Below are 18501 nucleotides of genomic sequence, written 5' to 3'. Positions count from 1 at the left end.
AGCTGAAGTCCCACTGGGAATTGCCCTTGGCTGAAGAGAGCCTGGTGGTGGTCCAAGGTCACACTTGTTTTCCAGAGGGCAGCCCAGGAATGACTGGCAATGCTAACATACAAAGGCTGGGCTCCTTTTGATTCAATTAAGGATGACGCTGCATAGTCACGCAGGTTCCAAAGCTCTGTGGGACTGGTGGCAGCTTTTGCTGCAACTGTTTCCTTCTCTGTCCAATCCTGCCTCCTTCATGTCCTCCACAGGAGTTGACCCTGAGAGTACTCACCGATTAACTTCCTATATACTGACCTTCATCTCAGGATCTGCTCCTTGGAAAAACTGAACTGCAACGCCATGGTTTATGTTTTATGTACAAACTGAGTCCGCATAAAGCTTTATACAGAAGGGTGACATCTGATTTGCAATTTAGGAGGAGGACCCTGGTTCCTGATTGAAGAATGGATTATAATTGGGCAAGGGTGGAGGCCCTCCTATAACTTTCAAAAGCTGTGACGGGTTCAAGGGGAGATATGTTTATTCCACTTTGAGCTGTTTCTCAGGATATTACGTGCTATGATGGATATGCTGGCTGGAAGAACATGCAAATCCAGCCCTAACACTGCAGAAAAGATTGTTCAAAAGCAGAAGACTATGCTTTTACTGATCGGTCCGGGCAGGACTATGGATGTCTTAGATGAACTGCTCTCCAAGACTAGATAAGTGGATGTTGGAGAATGTTCTAATATTGGGCCACTGTTTTTTGCTTTTTGGGTTTCTTTTTTTTTTTTTGAGATGGAGTTTCACTGTTTAGCCCAAGCTGGAGCGCAATGGTGTGATCTTGGCTCACTGCCACCTCCATCTCCTAGGTTCAAGCGATTCTCCTGCCTCAGTCTCACAAGTAGCTGGGATTACAAACATGTGCCACCATGCCCAGCTAATTTTGTATTTTTTTAGTAGAGACAGGGTTTCTGACCATGTTGGCCAGGCTGGTCTTGAACTCCTGACCTCAGGTGATCTATCCACCTTAGGCCTCCCAAAGTGCTGGGATGACAGGCGTGAGCCGCTCGCCCAGACTGTTTTAGTGTTATTGTTGTATTGGGTCTGGGGGAAACCATAAAAATGGTTGATAAGGGTGGACATTCACACTACTAATCATATGTGAAAGGAAGCGATTTCTGGATAAGGAAATGGGGCCCTCCATAGCAGGTCTAAGACCAAGGAAGTGAGTTGGGCTTCCTCAAGGCAATTCACAATCCAGAGGGTTGCAGCCAGCCGGAGGTCAACCTAACCCAATTTTCCTCCTATCCTCTGAAGCCGTAGGGAAAGAAGGCCCTGACCCATGCAGTCAAGAGAGGTCAACATCCTAAGCAGAGAACAAAGGTGGAAAAGGGTGGAGGGTGAATGTGGAGAGGCCAATGATGGATATGTGGCATGCAGATGAAAGTTCGTCTGTGTTGAATTTCTTGTTTCTCATAGATGATGGGTTGATGGGTGCAGCAAACCACCATGGCACATGTATACCTATGGAACAAACCTGCATGTTCTGCACGTGTACCCCAGAACTTAAAGTATAATAAAAATATTTTTAAAAAAGAAATTCATGTTTCTCGAACTTTAACATGCATACAAATTACCTGAATGTTTTGTTAAAATGCAGACTGTTTAGGAAGACTGGAATGGGACCTGAGATTTCGAATTGCTCTCCAACTCCCAGGTGATGCTGAGGCTGCTGTGCGTGAACTACATTTGGAGCTGCAAGGTTACTATTCCCCCCTGTTATCTCAGGACCTTAAATGAAGTGTTGTCAAAAGTTACAGCCTGGTTTCAGCTGTGTCAAGGAAATATCTCTTATACACCAGACACGCAAGGAACAGGGAGGGAGTGCATTCCACTTTTCCCTTCCCTCCTCAACCAAGAGTGGCATGGAAATAGCATTTGCCACAGGCAGGTCAGCAGTTGTAGAGGAGTAAACGGCAACTGGCAGTTGGCCTAAGTGGCCAGTGGACGGAGTGGAGATTGATGGCCTGAGCCCATGGAAGCAGAGATTAACTGACTCAGGAAAGCACATGAAATACCACCACCTTTAAGGATTCCTGGGGAAGGGGACTGTGGCCCAGCTAATTTGATAAATGGAGTCTTGAAGTTGCTGTAAATAATAGGAAAATGACTTTCCTTATTTATGTTTGCAGGCTAGGGAAAACTGGACTTACAGGGAATGAATCAAGTTGGATAGTTGAAGCTCAAAAACCATTGCAGAATACCTTTGTGCTTAGCTTTGTGGCTGCTTCATTGTGAACAGCTGCCTTTCACAGTTGTTTATATTTAGTCTATGATATTGAGAACAGACAATCCTAAATGGGAGAGGACCTGTCTAGTAGAATCCTATGGATCCATGAATCAAAAAGGTGCAAAAATACGTTTTTGACTGCATGCAGGGCGCCTCAGCTTTTGCTACATGGTATTCTTACAAAAGTCATTGAAAGCGGAGGAATGGTAAGGAATGAATCATCTTTTCATCTCCTGCTATGGAGTAACCAGTACTTACATTCTTTTTCCAACCACTGGTGTTCCTGAATTGGTAAGGCAAAATGTTAACAAGTTGACTTTGAGACGGATGAATCAGCGGGGAAACTGTTGAATGAGCGAATCAATGAAGTGAAAAGTGAAATAGGGGTTTGTCAGCACCATCCAGGCAGCAGATGGATGGAATTTAAGACGGGACGGCAGTGAGGACTGCCTGCACATTTTTCTTCTTCTCAGTATTAATAATTGAGAGTAGCTTAATCTTCAAGTTCCCTCTCCAAGAGCTACATAAAGTGGGGAGTCCTTTTTAACTTTCTCATCTGTAGAAACAATGATTTTAATCAAAGTATTCAGAGTTAAATTCTGTAAGCCCTAAGCCCTGGATAGTGATGAAGGCTGTGGTCTATCAGGGAAGGTAGGAGTTGGCTGGATTAAGGGTAGGGAATTCTACATGAAAGGTACAAATGTGACTACAAATGTTACTACTAATTGCAAATGCTTACACAGCATTTGTTATGTGCCAAGCACTCTTCTAAGGGCTGTACATGAGAAAACCCAGAGTCAAAGCCACATCCTGCCAGGAGCTTTGAAGGTCCCCAAATGCAAAGGCGGCAGGGATGAAGAATGGGAAAACTTGATTTACAGTATTTTTATTTTCTTTTCTTCATATTCTGGCAACCTACCCCACTAATCACATAGAGGTTAAATTGAAAACAAATGAGTTTATGTAGTCCAAATTCAGTAAAGGTAGATTACAAAAGGAAGAAGGGAAAAGTTTTTATTTCTTTTGTGGAGCTTGGTGACAAATTCTTTTGAGCCTTACACTACCTCCATGACAAGGTCTGATATGATCGTCTCTATTCTACAATTGCCTCCACTCCCTCTCCCTTCCCCTCAACCAGTTTCTTCAAGGACAGCTGAAATCTAGGAATGAACATGTTGATACACCTAATCCTGGGCCCTCATGGAAATATTCATTAAGAATAACCTTACCCTTTGCCAACTGCTAGATAAACCAGTTTCATCAGATGATGCACACTGGAGCCAGATAACTTCTAAAGACCCTTGCAAATCTGTTTCAGAATGCGTGACCTATCCAATCCTTTCTCTCATGGAAACACCAACTCATCCATGCCCTCTGTGCTGAAACTTCGTCTCAGCCTGCTGGAATCACCTGCACCCCATGGGAACTGTAGCCATATCTTCAGTCCTGTGAGCCCCCGTCATGGCCTGTCACAGGAGTAAATGAGGAGTAAGGTGAGAGAGGGCACTAAAGAGAGGATAACTAATCAATCAGTCATCAATTTCGACCAAGCCTCTCCAGTTGTGCTTGGCTCCTCTGAGGTTAGGAGACATGAGGAAGGTGAATTTTCAGTTTCCATTTTGATTATTTTAGAAAATACTGAGCAAAATGGCAAGCACATCCTGGTGACCTTTGGGAGCTCTTTCTACATGGAGGGGCACAGGGGCAGCAGTGTTTGAGGACTGTTAGGTGGAACCTACAATTCTGTCTTCATCCGCCTACATCTGATCTATATATTTAGTAACGATTCTGAGTCAGGAAGTTAGGAAAGTTTTCATGCACTTCATTTTTATCTGTATTTGGCTAAGTTTGTGAGTTGCTATGAGGAAATAAACAAACAAAAGCAGCTCTCCCTCTCCTCCGCCCCCACGCGCCACTCCATGCGGGACAAGGGCTCCAGGCTGATGACGGTGGCTCCGTTTCCCTGACTTACTTCATCCTCTCCTACAGCCCTTTCTGCTTGGAAGCTCAGGGGCTGAGCAGAGGCCCCAGGGCTGTGTCACTATGGAGAAGAAGGCTGTGAGATCGCAGTGTGAGCACTGACTCCCTGTCCCCACACCCCGGCTGCCTTGTTCTTCACCCCTGCCTGCAGCCTTAGCCCTGCTCCAGACTGTGGGGTCAGACCTGTCCCTTGTTGGGAAACTGAGGAGTCCAGCAGCATGGGTTACACACTGATGAGCTGCCCTGCTCTGACCTTGTGCTCCAGTTCTGGTAACTGGGCTTCTGCTTTGACCTATGATCCCACTGGGTAGTGTTTTGTCACCCTTACTTGTGTCCCTGCCCTGAGTTTCAGTTTGTCTAAGCCTGAGGTCATTCCTCTGAACTTTAGCTCCTTAGCTAAACTCTGCTCACACCTGTCCCCTATTTTGACCATCCACTGGGCAGCCTGTTTAATGCTTTGTGTTCTGTTTTCTCCTTGGTGCTCAGCTGCTGGTCCATCATGGCTCCACTTCCCTGAGGCTAACTCTCCCTAGATTTTGACCCCTGGGATCTACCCTGATTATTTGGTAACTGTACCTCTATTTTACTTAGGATTCTCCAGGGTTACCACTGAATGGTAGAGCTTCAAGCCTACTATTCCTATACACCACTACTTACCTTGCCTTTGGAGATTTCTTTAAAAAAAAAAAAGTTGACTGCCACTGCTATGTATTAATTGAGATTCATTTGATTAAAGGGGGAGAAACAGACTTTGTCCAGTTTAAGTAAAAAGAAAAATGTATTGAGAAGATCTGAGTTTAAAAATCAAACCTCAGCAGGGTAAGAAGTAGGGAGGCTCCAGAGACCTTAACTGTGGGAATATCTGGACTTTCCCTTTAGGATGCTCTGTGGCTCAGCTCCAGGACCCTCAGGTGCCGGTGCTCTGAACACAAATCTCCACATTTCCAGGAAAGACAATATGATTAGCCCGGCTTCATTTAGGCATTCAGCCCTGAAGAAAGTAGCCCTGGCTCATGTCACCAAGTAAAGACACGACCTCTGGAACTCACCTCATTGAATCGGGGCAAGTCCCTGGGAAGGGGCCAGGGATGTGAACTGAGAAGTTCACTCCAAGAGTCACACCAGGCATGATCATGCTGGCCTCAGATGACACGCCTCTCCTAGCATGCACCCCCAGCATGACCTTAGTTCCTCCAGCACAGCTGAAGCATTTTTAAAGACTCTCACAGAAGGCTAGATTTTTAACAAAAACATCAAATAAAAGAGGAACATAAAATGAGAAATACACTTTGTAAAGTAAGATGCGTTAGTCTTCAGCTTGAGATATCTTACCGGATGCCTTCTTGTCTTCTTCAGGGCTGGGTTTGTGTGTCCAAAGCCATCTCTAAGCTTTGCTCCCAAGCCAACTGAGCCAACTCAAAGTTCAGAGGGAGATAGAAAGGCTAGGAATTCTGTCCTATCTGGCTAAGGCCTGCCTTCAGAATGCCATTTTCCCACCTCCTCCTCAGATAAGTGTGACACTGGGACTAGCCTCTCTTTTCAGGAGTAAACCTCTTCCCTTTCTACAGGAGTATGGTCTGGCCTGATGTTTAAAAAAAAAAAATACTCTATCAGGGCCGCTTGGGGCGGCTCACATCTATAATCACAGCACTCTGGGAGGATGAGGCGGGAAGATTGCTTGAGCCCAGGAGTTTGAGACCAGTCTGGGCAACATATGGAGATCCTGTCTCTACAAAAATAAAAAAAAATTAGCTAGGTGTAGTGGCATGTGCCTGTAGTCCTGGCTACTTGGGAGGCTAAGGTGGGAGGATTGTGTGAGCCCAGGAGTTCAAGGCTGCAGTGAGCTGTGATTGCACCATTCCATTCCAGCCTGGATGACAGAGTGAGACTCTGTCTCTGAAAAATAAAAATAAAAACAAAAACTAAAGCTCCATGCAGCCATTGAAAACATATATATATATGTATATATACAGAGAGAGAGAGAAAGAGAGAGAGAATCTATCAGAGCACTACCTAGTAAGCCCAACCTAGTAGTCCCGCTATTTATCCACAGGATAGTCACATCTAGTAGCAGGAGATTGATTTATTCTATCACCCAAATGCTAGGACATCTGTGATTTCAGTCCCGGTCATCTCAGTGTGGCTTATTGCCATGACTACTGTGTTATAATCTGATTCAGAGTCAACATACACTGATTGCATGTGGGTGATCTGCCAGGCTCCATGGGTAAGCATTTATACCTGTGTTATTTAATTCATTATTTAACACAAGTCACATAAGATTCTCTTGGAGAAAGTGTGGTAGCCAAATCTGTTCGGTTAACACTGACTCATCTGCCTTTCTTTTGCAGGCCCAGAATACTCAGTACCTCTCAATGACCCTCAGACGCTGTAGGAAGAGGATTGGTTCACCTTTTAACCAAGAATTTCTCACATTGAATGGTTAGTGTAATCCTTTTCTGTCAAGTCATATTTTTGCTGAACTAGCTTTCAATGGAACACTTTTAAGGAAATGAGAATTTAATTTAATGTTGCCAGCATTTCTGTGAAGAAGGTGCCATTAGTCTCATTTCACAGATGGGAAGACAGAGCCCCACCTCAGAGTCCTCGTACAGCTTGGCCAAGTTCATTGCGTGGCTCTGTGGAGCTCTGATCTGGGTCCTCTGAGTCCAAATCTATGCTTTTTCTGCTGTGCCTGGATCTCCACAGGCTTTGAGACTTGCCAAATTCTGCCGTGTGCCAGATCTGGATGCTGATTATGGTTCATGCTTTTGTTTCACTATGAAACCCTAGGTTTGGGTTGCAAATCCCTAACCAGTCAGAGAGAAAGCACTAAAAGGTGACCTCCCTGGGTAACTTCCAAGGCCACATGCAAACTCCTCTTCTGTTTCCTCTCCTGCTGCCGGCTCCACACACCTCCAGTTATCTCCATTCTTCATTCTAACCTGGCAGGTGATGCACTGCACTAGGCCTGTTTCTAACATGGTACCCCACACCTCCTGGTACCCCACAACATGTGTCATCTTCCTCTCTCCTTGAGTGTTGACTAGACCAAGTGACTCACTTCTAACTAACAGACTATGGCAAACGTGATGGGCTGTCCCCTCCAAGGTTCGATTAGGTACTTGTCAGCGTCTTCCAGAGAAACAGAGCATGTAATGTACAGCATGCAATTATAGAGGTCAGTAAGTCTCAAGATCCCCAAGATCTGCAGGTGGAGTCTACAAGCTGGAGACCCAGAAGCTGATGGTATAGCTTTCATCCACACGCTGGCAGGCTTGAGACCCAGGAACAGCCAGTGTTTCCATGTGAGACCAAAAGAAGGAAACAGCTGATATCCCAGTTCAAAGGCAGTCAGGCAGGAGTTCCTTTTTGGTCGAGTGAGGGTCAGTCCTTTTCTTCTATTCAAGTTTTCAACTGACTGGATGAGGTCCACCCACGTTGAGGAGGGCAATCTGCTCTACTCAGCCTACCAATTTAAATGTTCATTTCTTCCTCACAAAGACACCCAGCATAATGCTTAACCAAGTATCTGGGCGGCCAAGTAAGCTGACACACAAAATTAGCCATCACACGTTTCAAAAATCTTCCGTGACTTCTTCTGTCTTGGTCGCACTCTCTCTGGTCCTCTCTGCTTTCTTGCTCTGCTGAAGCAAGCTGCCAGGTTGTGGGCTGTCCTATAGAGAGCCCCACATAGCAAGGAACTGAGGTAGCTTCCAGCCAACAGCCAGCAAGGAGCAGAGACCCTGAGTCCAACAGCTGGTGAGGAACTTCGTCCTGCTGATAGCCATGTGAGTGAGTTTGGAGGCGAGTTCTTTCCTGTCTGTTGAGCCTTGAGATGACTGTGACCCTGGTTGACATCTTAATTATAACCTGTTGGGTCCTAAAGCAGGGAATCCAGCTAAGCCATGTCTGGATTCCTGGTCTATAGAAACCATGAAATATAAATGTTATTTTAACACATTTCACTTTGGGGTGATTCTTTTTTCAGCTCTAGATAACTAACACATCTCCAAACTTTTACTAGAAGGGATACCCTCATAGCTGAACAAATTCTACCTATGACATTTAGACAGTACAGTTTAGGGAAGAATACTTAGTGAAAAAAATGAGACAAATTCAGAGGAAACTGAAACACAACTTTTCGGAATATTCCGTATCAGCTGTCTTGCAATGTGCCCTTTCTTTCTCCACCCACCACTTCCCCAGAGTCATGGTATCTTTTGCTTGTGCCCTGCCCAATCCCACACAGCATAAATCAGTCAGCATCAGACCAACATATCTAGAGACACACTCTATGATTCTTTCTCGGAAATGAGGTGATAATTGATTTGTTTCTGTCTTCAAGGACTATAATAGGTGAAGTGAATGTGACTTTTTTGTTCCCTTTGGGAATCTTGACTACAAAATTATATTTTTCTGCATCACACAAAGGAGCAAAGCATATGCTTGGCGCTACGTCCTGGAGCCTCCGTTTCTTTGTTTCTTCATTTCTTCAGCTGTAAATTGAAGTAACGAGTCCTCATAGGATTTATGGGAGTATGAGATACTATATCAAAAGGATTACATGAAATTACATGTATAGCAAAGGACTTGTGCATAGTAATTCGTTTAAAAAAGAAAGTTCTGGCCAGGTGCAGTGGCTCACTCCTATAATCCCAGCACTTTGAGAAGCCAAGGCAGGAGGATCCCTTGAGTTTAGGAGTTCTAGGTTACTGTGAGCTATGATCATGCCACCGCACTCCAGCATGGGTGACAGAGCAAGACCTTATCTCTTAAAAAAATTAAAAAGTAGCACAATAGCAGAGAATGTCTACCTTAATCTTTAGATACAGAAATAAAAATGTTGTAGTTTAAAAACTTGCTGGTAAAAAAAATTGATGGCCAAAGTCAATGATTTGCTCTAAGTAATTAGAGTTAGAATGATTGCATTACTTATAAAAGTGAAGTCAAAGATCAAGCAACAAATATAGTAGAGAACAGCGGGTCAGCCAGTCGTAGAGCTGGGCTAAACCTCAGGTCCAAAGACCTGCGTGGCTTAAGCAGTTCTCTAAAACTGGATTATAGCATTTTAGTTTCTGCCTGGGGCACTGCTTGTTCAATGGGTCAAACATTGCTTTGCAAGCAAATTTCCTTTGCCAGTTAAGTGTAAGCTCAGGCCCCTGTCCATATAATGCAAAAGGTTGAGGCCTCGGGCACTATTTGTGAATGAGTATTTTATTTAGGTCTATTTATCCATTGTTATTGTAGCACATCGATATAGCTGGGCTGTTTTTAAACCTGAGATATTGGGATGCCCATTTAGGGAAAGAATGTGCACAAGATACAATAATGTGGAGCATCTGCCATGTGCCAGGCACTAGAGGACACACACACCATATTGAGACTTCCTATGGTTGCAATGCAAAGTATCTAGGATCCCCATGGTTATTGCACACTGTAGGGTCCAGCATCTGAGTGCCTCTGCTGTAAAAAGCAGATTTGTCATTTTTTGCACTCTCTACTTCCAGGTCGTTGTTGTTGCCATGTTAGGGGTCCCCTTCATCTGCTCACAAGTTCTAAGAAGCGGACAAAGCCTAAGATGACTCCATTGGCAATAGCTCTGCAGACACTGAGGAGGGGAGGAGGTGCTTCCAGGGGAAGGAAGGCCAAATAGTTGACTATGAAAAGTCCTCACAAGGTTGTTTAAGCTTAATTCTTGCAAGCACAAAAATAAAATACGAGGATATATAGAAAAGATCAGACTTGCAGAGACATTTGCATAATTAAATTTGCATGCAACTAATAGAAAAACAGACTACTATTTTATTAACTTACAGGACAGGATGCATTCCAAGAGGCCAGAGTATTTGCATCGCAGCTCCTGATGGTTTCCACCACCACCATTACTTTCTCTATGTCAAGATAACTGGGAAGCCGGGTGAGTATATCTAAGCTTCCTTGGTAAGTAAACTATCTGGAGTAAGATTTCATCCAGACCATGGGGAGACCTTATGAAATACTCTTGCCTCTCAGCTGAGTATACCTCTCTAGGCCAAGCATGCCTCAGTGCCCTGATTCAGAATTTCTGTTTTTTGGGTGTACTGGCCTCCTGGTCAGTTAACAATATTGCATGCAGATCTTTGTATGAGTTTTGTACGTATGTCTTCATATATATCTTTGTATGTCCAACTTAGTTGGACACACATTGCTAAGTTTGCTTCTTAGCACCTGGGTTTTCTATGTTGCCATTGCCTTTTTGTTGACACATTCTTTCTTTAGAAGGATTAGCTATAGTGGTGTCTACTCACAGTAGATACTAACTTAAATAGTTTAAGAAGGTGCATGAAAGGAGTCAAGCTGAATCATTACAGATTTCATGGTGATGGTAGGAAGAAGAGAAGAGGAGGTGCAGCCTTTTGGGGAAGTACTTATTGTTAGAAACAGAAAGATGAGAAAGAGATTTTGCTATTTTCTCAGGAAACAGAACTCTTTTCTAAGGAAGTGCCCCAGCATTTGCAGGGCTTTTCTCCCTCAGTAGGGAGGCAAAGAGTAGGCAAAGAGTAGCAGCCTCTTCTTTGCCACTGCCCTTCTGATGTCTCCTGGATCAATATGGAGTTGCAATTCTCTCTAGGGGAGAATGCCACACACCAGTGGCATTATGAATAAACATCAAGATGACAGCGATTACATGGGAGTGGGCAAGAAGAAAAGGGGCCTTTGTTCCATTTTCTTGAGTGACATAATCCTTGAGGCTTATGATGTGTAGATATGGCTGAGGGAGTATAGGCAAAAGTAGAGAAGGGTTGTATGGAAAAATGATTGTAGCTGGATTCTCCACCAACTGGCAGGTGTGGGGTGAGCCAATTACATATTAATTTAGAAAATGAAGGAATGTGATATTTCTTGTACCTGAGTGCCAAGGAGATTTCTTCTGAGGATCTTTGCTGTTAATGCCCAAGACCCACTTGGGTCGAGGCAGAAGGTTTGTGTACAGCTGTGCCTATTTACTAGACCACTGTCTACTAGGACTGTACGTTAGCTCTTTAAGCCCTCTTCCCCTTCCCACCAGCTCATCTCCAATATGTGCCAGATCATGTCCCATTGCATTCCCCTAGCTTTAAGGGAAAAGGAAAAAGCCAGTAGATACTACCTATGGAATGCCCACTGGGTTTTCTTTAAGGCAGTAGTTCTTAACTCTGGCTGCAAGTTAGAATCACCTGGGAAAATTTTGGAAAAAAATGATTATGCTCAGGCCCAACCTGTAGCCGATGAATCAGAATCTCCAGGGGTGGAACCCAAGTGTGAGAGTTTTTTGAAAGTTCACTATGTAATTTTAACACATAGCAGTGAGAATGGCTGATCTGGGGCCCCAAAGTAGACCACAGTAATGTAATTCAGAACTGGAGGCTTTGCTAGGATAGTTAAATATCACTAAGCTGAGAAACAGACTCTCTTTTAAAGTCTTGATATTATAATAACATTCTAAGAACATGATGCATGGAGACAGTCGCTTGACCCTTTAGAGGAAAGGCCAACCAATGAGTGAAGGGCATGAGTGTGGCTTTGACAAGGGAAAGTACTGGAAGTTTGGGGCCTTTTGGAATATGCTTACTGCTTGAGATAATGTCTGAAGGTTGAGACTGATATGAATTATTTAGACCTTTAGGGAGATTCTTTACAATGGAATCAATTTTACTTATCTTTTCTTTGCGTAGTCAGACTGAAATGGTCAAACCTCTGGAGTGAAACTGACTTTACCAACAGCAGCAAAGAGAAAGTTCTGATGTTCACTACCGTGTTGCTGATAAAACCTAAAATTGATTGAGATGCCCCTTGGGAGGTCTCAAGGAAACTTAAATCCTGTTGCTATAAAGTGTTATAATAATCTCCTTTGTATGTTATATTCATGAGATGTGTGATATGCATTTAATGAGAACTCAGAGAAGAGGGTAGAAGCTTGGTCTCTTTAAAGCAATGTAGAATAAAACTCAGGTTGTATTGCAAGTTCACATTTTATTTTTTTCTCGGGAGGTTTCGGCTTTCTGGCACAAAGAAGTGTCAGGTCTAAGAGGTTATCTGTTTTTGGTGTGACTGAAGTGACCGTATGTCCTGATTTGCCCCAAAGGGTTTCAGTTTACACCTGTTGTCTTAATCGTCAATAGCCCACCTTTTCATTTTCTAAAGTGTCCTGGTTTAGATGATAAATGACATGGTCACCTTTGTCATCCTATAGTGTACCTCTGGACTGGGAAGAAGAGACCTGTGTTCTAGTACTATTTCTTCTACTAACTAGCTCTGTGCTCAGTAAATTAATTTTCCTCGTAGGGATTTAGGTTCCTTCTCAGTCAACAAAGGGCTATTTAACCCAGGGATCCAGGGACTAGCCTCCTGGCCAGTGAACAACATTGCACGCTTTTGTATGAATTTTGTATATATGTCTTCATATATATCTTTGTATGTATTTTTTTTTTCTGGGGAGAGTTTCTGTAGCTGTCATCATATTTTCAAAGGGTTTTATGATCCCGAAATGGTAAGGAACCACATTGGATGAACTCTGCAGACTTATTAATCTCCAGAATTCTGTGCTTCTGTGGTTATGATGCTTTTAAAATAGAACTTGGGAGTCAGTTAAAATATTGTCTGAGAATATCTCCACAGTGAGAACTGTACCATAATTGATTTTCCCTGTACCAAACAAATAAATGGAATATTATTTTTAGAGACAGGCAGCCCATGCACTGCAGTGATGAAAGGACTCTCCAACGAGGCAGACAGGAACCCTGCAGTTGGGAATACAGAGCCTTCTCCTATGGGAAGACCACAGGAAAAAGAAACACCCAAGGGGGAGGCATGAGTCTTTGTGAAGTAAGGATGATTTACAAGACAACCAAAGAAATGTCTTGGCTTTCTTATCTAAGGCTGATAGAAAAGAGAATGGAAGATAAGTAATTAAGGAAGTAATTATACTATAGACCAAAAGAAGGGACAGGGAGCTAGGAGTCTGCGGATGTTTTCCGTTCTGCCATTAAACTAGAGCATGACCTTGGGCACATTAGTTTCCTCTGCTGCAAAACCAGAATCAAACTCTGTGATTATTTAATTGTCATGACTCAAATCTCTGTACTTGCTCATTTCAGCTCATTTCCCCCCTTTCAGTGATCTTGATGAAATTTTCCTGTGCCTCTTTTTATTTTTTCAGAATCAATCCACTTGCCAAAGTCCTGCTATACTGCATTTTTTCATAAAGGATGCCTCACTGAGAACATTTTATATTTTAAGCACACCTATTTATTGTAGAGAGAAAATCTGCTTTGAAATTATGGCCAGAACTTTCCTAGTGCGTTCTTTTGAAGAATGTAGCACTTGAGCAAGAAAACCTAGAGGTCGTTTTTTGGTTTAGAGTGACCACTGAAACAATGATGAAAATAGCTATAAATGGTTCAAAAAGTGATTTGAGTAAAATTGTTCAGAGGATCGGACTGGAGCCTGGGAAGTCCTAGAGTCCTAGCCCTGATGGTAACAGGAAACATTTTGTACTAACACAAAATTCCGTTCGAATTTTTCATCAAGTAACTCATGGGTGATGATGAAGAATTTTCTGTTTACCTTGTTTGCATTGTTGAACAACTCTCATTTACAATTTCTGCTATAATATTTAGATTCAGGGACAACTCAAAGCACAACAGTAATAATTGTTTGTCAGGCAGCATTATCCAGTAGACTGGCTCAGCGGTCTCTGGAGTGAGGTGTGAGCACCTCAGGGGAGGTGCAAGATGATCCATTGGATCATGGGGAAAATGTTAAACCCTTATTTAAACTTCTATTAGGTGTACTATCAAGCATGTTTAGGGGATCTCCAGGCTAAGCCATTGTTTATTCTTTGTGAGGTGTTTGTCTTGGGAGATATATACATACAATGTGGTGTTGCTATAATGAGTGCTAAGATTTCAACCCTATAAGAGCCATGGGCTCTGGAGACGTGAACTGGGACATTTCTAATGTGACGAGGATTGACAGGTTGTGTCTGATACCATGTGCTAACAGCCTGAAGATATTGAGAAAAAGGACTACACAAAATGAATGACCAATGGACAGTGGATTTGATACACGGTCCCTTGATAGTGACTTTTGAAGTGAAAGTCACACAGTTCAGCTATCTGAGGATTCTGGCAGGCATCACTATAATCACCACCCGCTACCCCTAAAAGGACTCGTATTTTTCCTTGTCTGTTTTCTTTTATCAAGTGGCAGGTAAAACAAAATCTCAAGTTGATTATAGCTCTAGTATCACTTATGTCAATGTCATTCAAAATAATAAAGAATGAGGGGGAGAAATGGACAAACTCTTACGAGGAAAAAAATGGAATCCAATAAAAAGGTAGTATCCAAGGTAAGTTTTAATGCTTGGCTGAGGCTAGTGGCTTCGTTAGAATAACGTGGGAAAATTTTTAAAAATTCTAATGCCTGAAACCCACCCCCAGAGATTCCCACCAGAGATTCTGTCTTAATTGTCTGGAGTGGAGCCTGGCATCAACTTAACCTCCCATGTTTTGCTGGTTTGAAGACCTGCAAGGAATGTCCTGCCGTCAGTTAATTTCTGTAATAAACATTAAACATGCTGGCTCTCTTTCTCTCAGACTCTTAGGAGGAGCCGTACTTTTCCCAACCCATTAAATATTCATGGCCTTGAGAATTGATAAAAGTAGGAGCTGGTACCTATATAACGTAAAAGCTACCATTAGAGAAAGTAAGAAACTTGGCATTTGATAGAAGAAATATTGGTCGTCCTATCATAAATTATTTACTCTCATGCTGTTCCTTTAAAGACATACTTCCTGATTTAAAATTCCTCTCTCCCTTTTTCATATTCAAGTGTGGACATTAACTTCTTCCTTGTCTATCTGGTGGTGCAACTCAGTAAAGAAAAATGTTGAAAAATCTTGTAATGTCAAAAGAACTCTAGGAAGAAAAAAAAAAGAATTGGTTACCTCAATTCGTTCACCATTTTTTCAAGGGAAATGAATATTCGGATTTCCCTTTTAAGTTATTAGTTGCTTTGGGGATGATATATCTAAGGTTGCTCAGCCATACTTCTCAAATTGGAATCTGCAGACAGAACTCATCCATTGTTTGGGTGTGCTTCCCCTTTGTGATACAGATGCTTTCCTGTTGAATCCCTTCTGATGATATATGGAGCCACAGGAAATTTAGGGAACAAAAATGGTTTCTACATAAAACAATTGTATACACTTTTGGGGAGATTCCTCTTTTTGGTTTATTCTTGGCACTTTGAAGTGTAAAAAAGAGGGAAGTTAAAAGTACAACAATTGGCATAAATACACATGGATGAAGGAAGAAATCTAATTGCTCTCCAACTCTTTCCACTGTTAAGTATAACCTGTGTATCCCTGGGGTCAGTCAGGAAAAGAGTATGATAAGAATAGTAGTTTAATAAAGGGAATTTATTATTGGAAACTAGTAAAAAAAATGCGTATTAGTCTGTTCTTGCATTGCTATAAAGAATTACCTGCGACTGGGTAATTTGTAAAGAAAAGAGGTTTGATTGGCTCATGGTTCTGCAGGCTGTAGAGATAACATGACTGGAGAGGCCTCAGGAAACTTACAACCATGGCGGAAGGCAAAGGGGAAGCTGGCACATCCTACATGCCTGGAGAAGGAGGAAGAGAGAGCAGGGAGAGGTGTTGCACACCTTTAAACAACTAGATCTCATGAGAACTCACTCACTATCATGAGAACAGCAAGGGGGAAATCCCCCCTGCCCCCCCCCACCCCCATGATCTAAACACCTCCCACCAGGCCCCTCCTCCAACACTGGGGATTATAATTCGACATGAAATTTGGTCAGGGACACAAATCCAAACCATATCACAATGGTATTGGAAGAGAGGAGGAAACCAAACAGGGAATGGAGGGGCAAAAGAGAGGTTAGTGGCAGCAGCAGATCAGTACCAGGAGGCATCTGGGGAGGAGATAGTATGAGCAGAGGCAGGAAACCAGGGCTTCTGGATGCAGTCAGTAACCATGGCAAAAGCTGCCTTCTGGAGCCAGGTGGGATCAGGGAGGGAGGAGCTTCTTTGCTAGACTAGAACCAGAAAACGGAGGGAGCAAATATCCTGACTTTTCCTTTCCCCAGCCCTCCAATACGTCTCTAAGTGCTTACCATTGCCTGAACCTAACAGGAAGCCAATCGTTTCTAACTGCAACACAATTTTAGCAAAACAATACTAATTGTCACGTTAAATTAATCTTGTTAATTTGAACTATATTGGTTTGGTAGTTTTGTTTCTAATTTGTAAATTTGTTTTGGTATTATAGTTGTTTAGCATAATGAGTTTATATCTAGTTTTACATTTGTATATATTTTTTAAGTAACAGTCTAATGAAAGTAATTCGTCAACATCAGGGGCTCAGAAGAATATTTTTCCTCCAAAAACAGGGTATACATTACTCAAGTTTGACAATAATGACATAAAATTCTGATAGCAGGAATCACCCAGGACTTAATTGGGAGAACTGGGAAAGAGAATCTGAGGATTGCCTAAGACTTGAGTCACAGAGGGTAGGGAGTTCTCAGTTTTGCTTAGGATGACTATTTTAAAGACACACTTCAAAAAGGGAGGATGTTTACTAAAACTCCAACTCATAGGCAGACTTTGCTTTTTTATCAGAAGTATGTAATAAAATATTTTAAGTGGGGTCAATATAAATGTTGTTAACCATGAGGCTTGCCCCCAAGGTTGATTTTCTACGTGGGTGATCTGCAATATGTTCTTTTTAAAAATGACCGGCTTTGCAGCCTTTCTGGTCACCAGCAGGAGGTATTTTTGACAGACCTGAAGGTGACCCTGGAGGCCAGACTGGGAACATCTCGCCTTTAGCCTCTAGTACAATGGGACATGGAGAGTAAGGAAAATCAGTTGCCCCATATTGGGTGAAGCCTTGTGTTCACTGACAGAAGCATTTTGTCTAAATTCCTGTCTATCCCATATGGAAAACAAATACAAAACAGATCCTTACCCATTCCTCCAATGATTGAGATACAAATAACATTTATATAAAGCAGAATAAGTAACTTCATTTTTAAACTCAAAATAATTATAAACTATTTGAAGTATACAGAAAATAATATAATAGCATTTTTTATATATAGCATCCAGCTTTAAAAACTATGTTTTATGATATTCACTTCAGACCTCTCCCTCTCTTTCTTAAAAAAATTTCAGGTATAACCCAAGCTTAATGTTTATTATTGACCATTTCTTTAAAATTTAATTTTCCATTAGAATTCTTCTTTGACTCATGAATTATTTTGGAAATTAAAAATTTTCCAGAAGACTGGGATCTTTTGGGCTGTGTTTTGGTTTGATGTTGGTCAGAGAATACAGTCCATGTGATACCAGTTCTCTGATATTTCCTGAGATTTGATTTGTTGCCTAGGTAATTTTTTTACTTTTATTTGTGCTTGAAAATCAATATTTACAATCAAATTGTTGGGATAAGGTTCCATATATTTCCATTAGCTTAATCATATTCATTGCATTGTTCAAATTATCTATATGCTTATTACTTTTTTATCTCTTTGACATATCAATTTCTGAGAAAGAGAACTTAAAATATTCCACTGTGGGTGTGTATTTGTCAATTTCTCCTTGTATTTTAATTTTTGTTTTGTGTGTTTTGGAGCTATAATGTTGTGGGGGAAGAAAAGGCATAGGATTATGCTATTTTCCTGGAGAATTTTCTTTTTAATTTTAGGTAATAGCCTTTATTATTCTGCAAAATACTTAAAGTCTGTTTTATCTACTATGCATGCCAATATACAAGTTTTCATTTGTTTATAATTTGCCTGGTATTCAGATGCTCCTTGACTTACAATGGAGTTACATTCTGATGAACCCATCATAAGTTGAAAACATCATGTCAAAAATGTATTTAATATACCTAACCTAATGAACATCATTGCTTAGCCTAGCCTACCTTAAACATGCTCAGAACACTTACATTAGCCTACAGTTTAGCAAAATTATCTCATGCGAAGCTGATTTTATGGTAGAGTGTTGAATATCTCATGTAATTTATTAAATACTATACTGAAAGTGAAAAACAAAATGGTTGCATGAGTACTTGAAGTACAGTTTCTACTAAATGGAGTGCCTAATGAATATGTATTACTTTCACGCCATAGTAAAGTCAAACAATCATAAGTTGAACCATTATAACTCAGGGACCATCTATATATATAT

The 18501-nt window shown here is 41.7% G+C and overlaps 1 long non-coding RNA gene across 1 annotated transcript in view; it reads left to right on the top strand.

The window, feature by feature from the left end:
* The window catches only part of LOC129531950 (uncharacterized), a 218669-nt gene that overhangs the window by 75482 nt on the left and 124686 nt on the right, over nt 1–18501 (top strand). The window contains exons 3-5 of the long non-coding RNA XR_010129697.1: nt 3594–3768; nt 6607–6697; nt 10075–10175. This is a non-coding gene — a long non-coding RNA (uncharacterized lncRNA). The remainder of the gene's footprint in view (nt 1–3593; nt 3769–6606; nt 6698–10074; nt 10176–18501) is intronic.

Source organism: Gorilla gorilla, chromosome 11, assembly GCF_029281585.2.
Source record: "Gorilla gorilla gorilla isolate KB3781 chromosome 11, NHGRI_mGorGor1-v2.1_pri, whole genome shotgun sequence".
Lineage (NCBI taxonomy): Eukaryota > Metazoa > Chordata > Mammalia > Primates > Hominidae > Gorilla > Gorilla gorilla.
The sequence above is the reverse complement of the archived record's forward strand: the minus strand, read 5'-3'. Positions and strand labels throughout refer to the sequence as shown.